The following is an 8,059-nucleotide window of genomic DNA, read 5'->3' on the forward strand; positions in this document are numbered from 1 at the left end:
AAGTTGACAGAAAAGTCTAGTATCAATCGGTGTAGGCAGCATGCACAATACTACCGACTTTGGAATAAGCGAGCTCAAAATGTAGTTGGGAAAGACAATTTTCATTTAGATATGAACAATACAACATGGTATCATCAACATGGTCACCTATTCACGACACCTGAGGCGGCTGCCCATACGTACTAGGTTATTATTTTAGTTTTTTTAAGAATACTACACTAATATTTGTAGACACTGTATTTTGTACCCATTAACAAATTTTGGTCCCTGACCCCAATAATGAGCTTAACATATGTCAACCAAGGGTATAAACATAAATATATTAATAAACATATAGATATAAATTATGAATATATAAATACACAGATTATCATACTAAATTCAAAAATTAATAATTAACAAAAACTCAAAACAACTAAATTAATAAGTGTACGAGTTAATAACATAAATTTAATTAATTATATAGGAAAAATTACAAAAAAAATAAATTTAGAAAGGTAATTGTAAAGTATTTTTTTTGTTTGTATTTTTAATTATTGAAAATCCAGTTAGCTCAACAAGTAAAATATCTGATGGTTGAATAAGAGATTTGGGATTCAATTACCGCCTACACCAAAAACTAACTGGTGTCTTGGTCTGATGATAAAGAGCTATCATCAGGTGCGGAAGCCATAAGTTGAACCTCTCTAAGAAAAAATATTTAAAATACCACTATTTTTTTTTACTAACTTTACTAGTATAAATGTTATTAGTATATCAATGTGATATGTCAATATTTTAGTCAAGAAACCTTTAAATTTCTTAAAATGATGTTAACATTTATATCTCTCACATAGAAACTTTTCCTTATGGGGGCTATAGGGAATGTCTTTAGCTATAAATGTTAGGTTCCAAAATTTTACTTTAAAATCTACATACAAAGACACAAGCCTACTAAAAAAAAACTAATAGTATTAGTAAGCAAATTTTTATTTTTGTTTTTGAAGTGACCTACCGCAAAGAAATCTTGGTTGCACATGTAGCAGCGACTGGCAAACAGAACTGTTTGGGAAGCGATATACCCCGTATTTTCTCTATTTGGTGTGATTCTTCACTCACCCTGGCAAATAATTAGTACTGATTAACTAGAGTTGAAACCATTTTTTAAATAAATTTTGTTTTTCTTAGAAATGACTGATGCGGGGTTTAATTTAAATAATTTAGATTGAGATATCCTTTGTGGCCAAACTCACTACTCTCCTCCATTGTCTTGTTATTCCTTCTAATTGCGTTTGGCCACCATGTATATGTTGATTACATGTTGATGTTTGTTACATTTCTTTATTAAAAAAATGATAAAAGCAGGGTTAGTTACATTTCTTTTTTATTTTTTTAATTTTGTTTTAGTCTAATATAATCTGGGCATTTTGCAATAATTTAGTTGTTATTTATTCATTTTGTATTTTGTCAACAAACTACACTTTTGAACCATGTTGGTTGACCTGGTGAAGACCAAACAAAATAAATAAATAAAATTCTAAGTGCACCACAAAAGAACAAGGATATTAAAACCTAGCAAGAAAAGCTCCTTGTACAATCACAACTACCAAGCTATTTTGATAGAATGGATGAGAGACACTTACAAAAATGTTGGTGTTAACTATTAATATTGTTGTTGCCACTCAATGAAATTAATCCACTCCAGCATTACACATAACATTTGGTTGGCATAAAAATTGTAAATTTTATGATACAAACATAAACATGTGTCTATATACACACACCCAAATGTAAACATAAACATATTGTGAGAGACCGCTCTTTTGATTCCTACTTAATCAATTGGGCCGAATCAATATAGATGGATAATGTCATGTTGATTCCTCAATATATTGACAATATAAATTACATTAAATTATAAATTATGCTTTATTGTGCATAACATGGTTGTGCAACTAGTTAATGGTATTTTGCAAATTTTTTCATACAATTGGTTGCTTTACAAGATGGACACACACACACACACACACACACACACATATATATATATATATATAATTATATAGACTTGTTTGATAAATCTATAGGTAGAGAAGGACATAAGGATGGAGAGAGTTATACTCATAAACCTCTTTCTGAAGCCAATTGAGCCAAATAGACTCACTTCTTTTGATAGAGTGATCCCATTTTATAGGCCATGTTTTACATGAGATTTAAATATGTATTTTTACTGTGTTGTACTCAATTTTTTTTTCTATATTTAAAAATAGGATTATGGGTATTTTTTAACTATAAAAATGAGAATCCCAAACAAAGGAATCCATTTAAATAGTAGTATATAATTGTAAAGTTAGTTAAAGAAAAAAAAATGAGTATTTTAAATCAATGATTAAAATTACAAATAAAAATACTTTTCAATTGTCTTTTAATCAAAGAATTGACATCTCTCCATACACAAAGTGCTTAGCAGTCTAAGGCGAAAATGACTCAAATTGCAGGGTTAGCAGCATATTGTAACTATGTAAAAAAAAAAAAAAAACTTTTAAATTTGCTTTTCGTAGTTATTAATATTATTTTATATATAATCAATTAAATTTACATTATTAGAGCATATACTTCTTAATTCAGTTCTTTCGAGTTCCCATTAATTATTAAATGTTGATTTAGTATGTGTGTTTGTATATTCATGTGTGTAAGGTTGCAATTCGTGCCTAGGCCCAACAAAAAGGAGGGTATAGGCCCAAAGAGCCCAATACAATAAATTTATAGAGTATGGGTCATAAATCTTATTTCTAATGAGTTTAGACGGTAACAACAATGACCCAAGGTTACAACACAACAAGAATGAACGAGTTTATATGATGAAACTTATCCTCCGACTCAAGCCGAGGACCAAATGCTTATATTTCTCCTCACTTAAAGATTAATTACAAATATCCAATCTACAATGTTTTTCTTTCTATTTCTCGATCCCCTTTTCTACAGGACGTTCCTCCTTCTTATAGTTCCCCCTCCCCTCCATTCTTGCTCTCCACTTGTAGATTCAGACTGCTCCCCTTGATACTTGTCCCATTAGCCTTTTCTTGAAATCCTTAGGTAATAGTTGTAAGGCTGAAAATCATAGTTCAGGTATCACTTCCTCATAAATGCGGTTAGAGACTTAAGTACAAAGCATTCAATGCGATGGTAGCAGTTTTTTCTGAGATATTTCCCAACCGCCCTTGCTCTCTGTGCCCTTATGAAACATATCTTCATCCCCAAGACCTTCCAAAATATCATTCTAGTCAACATGATGTACCACTTGATCCTCACTGCACTTAGCCGAGGAGGTACTCCTCGGATTATTACCATCAATTTGTCCTCAGACAAGTAAGCATCCTCGGATCAAGCCCATGGCCCAAAAACATATCTTGGGCTTTTTATCCCCACAATGTGTATATGTATTTGTTTATATTTATACTTTGGGTTTTTGTATATATAAAAACATATGTCCAGATATTTGTTCGTGCTTGCATCACAAAATTTACCATCTACCATCAAATTATCGCTTTGTCACTGATTGGATCTTGATACCATCATTAATAGAAACAATGAAATGCACGATATTGATTTTGACGGTTGATTTCTCATCAATGTATTTGAGAAAAAAAAAATAAGCATATCATTTTGGTCTCATTAATGATAAAAAATAAGAGAAGTGTTATGTCTATAATATTTTCACAACAAATCTTAGGTGATAAGTTGTTATTAGTTATAATTTGTACTCACCAATATTATTTTTTTATACTTACCAGTTGCTACCTATTACTTATGATTTGTTGTGAAAGTATTGTAAAAATATTATAAACATTTTTTTTCTAAAAATAACTTATAAATGTGCCTTAACAGTGCTTGGATGTACTAATGAAACCTAAAGGTCATGTATCATCCGATTTTTAGAAGGGCGTAAGAAACCTAACCTTAACATTAGGTTTTTTTTTTTTTTTTTAGTGCAAGAAATTTCTTTCTCTGTAGGCTAGGCACTTTGCAATTGTATCCAACATGAGTTTAAGGTTGAATTGCAATTTAAACACTCTAAATTTGGGTCAATTTTGATTTTATCCTCTAAAATTTTAAAATATTGATCCACTCTATTAATATTTTGTATAGTTTGGATTTTGGTCCAACATGTTGGATATATTGCAAAAAAAAAAAAAATCAATTTATTTTCGTGATTAATATAAATAAGAAAAATATACATATATTTATAAAATGATCAACAATAAAAAATTATTATTTAGACAAGAGGCTTAGCCCACACTTTAAACTTAACCCAAAGTCCAACCCATGAACATATAAACTCATAAAATATTTCTTCCCATTCCTACGAGGGACTAAAAAATTTTCACCACTTTAAACCATGATTAAGTTGATACATTAGAAATTTATTTCTTATTCACTTCTTATAATTTTTCTAACACTTTTGTCCATGATCTATGATAATTTGGCAATCAAGTGACATGTTGGCACCCTGGGTCATGTATGTTGTCATTTCTGAGGTTGGTGATGTGTTAAATCAAAAAAAGTTGACACTCCAAAGCAACACTGCCTTACTAGCTAAGGAGGGAGGAAAAAAAATCTAGTCACCGTTTTTAATTCTTGCAATAGGGAAAGTCACCCGTTTACAGAATAAGTCTACTACTATAACAATTTCTATAATTTTGGCAACAACTAAGTTATGTGAGGGGTTGTAAGTGGTGGGAAAAAAATGATGGGTACATATGAGTTTACAATTCCACCACTCACAAGTTGCCATGTAGACAAGTTATGGAAAAGATTTTGGTATCAGACTTACCATTACAAAGTTAACGAGTGTTTGAAAGAGTAAATCTCAATAATTCTACTTGGACTTCACTTTGTAGGTAGTGCAATTACAATTTTACATGAAAAGCAGTTATACGAGGTACGTACTTGTGTGACATTTTCTTACAAATATGTTTGAAACCAAATATGCGGATAAAAAGAAGAAGAAGGTAAACTACATATTTGGGGGTGACATTTTGTTGGGTTATTTTAAGAATTCATGATTGTTGAAGAACAACCCCAACCTTTGGACTTCAATTACACAAGTGTAGATCTTCCTGCTGTAAGTAGTTGTTGTTGCTTCTGTAAGAGGTCACATTGATCAGAACCAAGCCAAAAAAAAAAAACATAAATAAAATGATTTTTTTAGAAAATAGAACAACAACACTAAAGTATAAAAGGAAATTGAGCCTCACATAATTTATTTAAGGCTGACATGGCAATCCAAGTGGCAATGTTATGTGGCATAAAACCAAATTTTTTTACTGTTAACCACATCAAAATTTTTCATTAACCACTTAACGGTAGAGACATTTTTGAAACAATACTAAAAGGTTAGAGACCAAATTAATACTCAACGTAAAGATTAAGGATTAAATATGTAGTTTGTCAAAAATATTTTATGTATTTATGGGGGTATTTGAAAGTAGATTCGATTTCCTAGACTTGATGAGGAAATCTCTCTAGCCCTTCATTTGTGCACAATCAATACATTGAGTCCTACCCATGGGCAACGTTTTCCCTTTATCAAGAAAATTTCAGAAATCATTTACACATTTCTCACATGTTAAACTATTTTGTTATTTTCTACCCTCCTTCCTCATCCCCTAATTCTTCTACCAAAACAATTTCTCATAAGAATATATGTTTTCTAACTCCATTTATCATCATCGTGTTGCTTTTAGATTACAAGTGCTTTATGAAATCCTACTTTATAATAAAACACTAAGCAGTAAATAACTTGTTATTTGTTCTTAATAGCTCTTGTGGGGTATAAGAATTCTGAGTAAGGAGATTGCACCACGTGTTACGCTTGGCCAAGGATGATAGTTGTTGGGCCGAGGAGGCCACGTCCTTGAATTTTGTGATGATGTCATCAATGCGCTATCAGAGGAGGCTCTACTGTGCAGAAAGGGTTTTGGGAATGGAGATGGCAGTGACGGGACTGAAAAGCTAGATATTGCCATCACATTTAATGCATCCCACTAAACCTTTTGGCCTCATTTATGTAGAGAAGACCTTTGAACAATATTTTCTGGCCGCATTTATGTGGAGAAGACTTGTGAACAGTGTTGCTTTAGGCGCCGCATCTCTCAGGAACTTGAAGAAGATGCTGGAGAAGATTGGAAGATGGATGGTGATCTGTGCAAGGAACAGGTGGAAGGCCAAGATCATCTGAAAATGCTTATATAAGATAAAAGATCCCCCATGGGAATGGGGTCGGGAGAAAAAAGAAAAATACTATAGACCCAAGAACAATATATGTAATTCGTCTCCTAAAGAGAGAAGTACAAGAATCAATCTCCTCGGCTTGAGTCCGAGGACAAATCTCAATATTTACACTGTTCCATTTTCATCCCACAGTAATTTTTGCCTGTTATCATCATTAACTCAACTCATTAGAACCTAGATTTAAAGTCCACTCTCTACAAATTTATTGTATTGGATTCTTTGGGCCTACACCCACCTTAATTTGGGCATTGGTGCAAATTGCGACCTTACGGCTCTATTTATAATAATAGATAATATAACTTAAGAAGTCAAGTCATCAACTACATAAATGAGAATTTTCTAACCTTTAGAAAACTCCAAAAAGTCATTAACTGTATAAATAAGATTTTTCTAACCTTAAGAAAAACTCCCGTAGTGAGTTTTTGCTTATCGACATCATGACAATACCTGTATGTACACTTGCTATAAACTACATTTTATAAAGCAAAAAAAAAAATAATAATAACCAATATCAATATCTAATTATATATGATAAAAGTTTTTTTGAGGAGCATATATGATAAAAGTTAGATCCCAACAATTGGTGAGTGTGCACAACAATGACAAGTGCCCTTCCAAGTTTCAACACACATAAGATACTAACACTAACATACATGGGTCAAAACTGTCATCCAATTCTCAATAATTATTTTAGGACCAAAACTATGTTTTAACTTTGATGTGATAGATTATGAGTGATTGTCTGTTATTTTTACATAAATCTACCAATCACAGTCCGCCATATCAAAATTGTGACACAGAAAATTGTAGTCCAAGATTTTCTACTTTCTCAATCCTACTTTTCCTTTTTCCTATTCTATTGGCATTTCAAATTAATTTTTTTAACAAATAGGATTCTTAAAAAAAAAAAAAGATTAATTACAAAAGATAATTTTAAATGGCCACTAGTACTCATCCTTTTAATAAGAAAAAGTTTACCTTTGAACCAAATGGAAACCCTTTTATTTTAATTAAAAGGTTATTTATGATATAACCTTTTATTTTTTATTGAAATGAACATTGATATAGATTTTGTAAGTGTTCTATACTATATATCTCTATTATATATTGCCAAAATTGATCTACTTTCAACTTGTAATACACTTATTAAGAGTCTTGTAATTTAACAGGTTAGCATCTCATAAGGTTTTCAAAATATCTAAGAAAAAAAAATTACAACATGCTTCATTTATTCATTGTAACACGTTTTTCCTTTGTTAATGTAGGATCTAGATAGCTATTGCACTATACAATAGTGATTTAATGGTTGAGATTGAAATTTAAAAATTCAATTTTAACCTTGACCTAGAAATTTTATCAACTGTTTAACTTTTTAAAATTTTTTACTCTTTACCTTTCAAAGTTTTATGTGTCACAACTCAATAAAATACTGGCGGGATCAGACAGTTACTGCTTACTGGAGTCTGCCAATTTTTACTTTTGACCGTTCAACTAAGGATCTTATTCAGTGTCTTTGAGATCATTTCTATCCCTTTCGTTGTATTTTAATATCCTAGTATTTTCATAGGAAAAAATAGTGGCTAAATTCCACGTTGGAAAATTAGAAAAATAAGTGTGAGTTCAGTGTCTGTTAAATATTTAGTGTTGTTAAAAGGAAAAACAGTAACTAAATCCTACATTGAAAAATAAGCGAGTTAGAGAGGTTTAAGAGTTATTGTTTGTATTTTTTAAAAATACATATAAATAAAAAAGTATATAAAAATACATATAATATTGTTTAAAAACT

This window comes from Castanea sativa, chromosome 1, assembly GCF_040712315.1.
Source record: "Castanea sativa cultivar Marrone di Chiusa Pesio chromosome 1, ASM4071231v1".
Classification (NCBI taxonomy): Eukaryota; Viridiplantae; Streptophyta; class Magnoliopsida; order Fagales; family Fagaceae; genus Castanea; species Castanea sativa.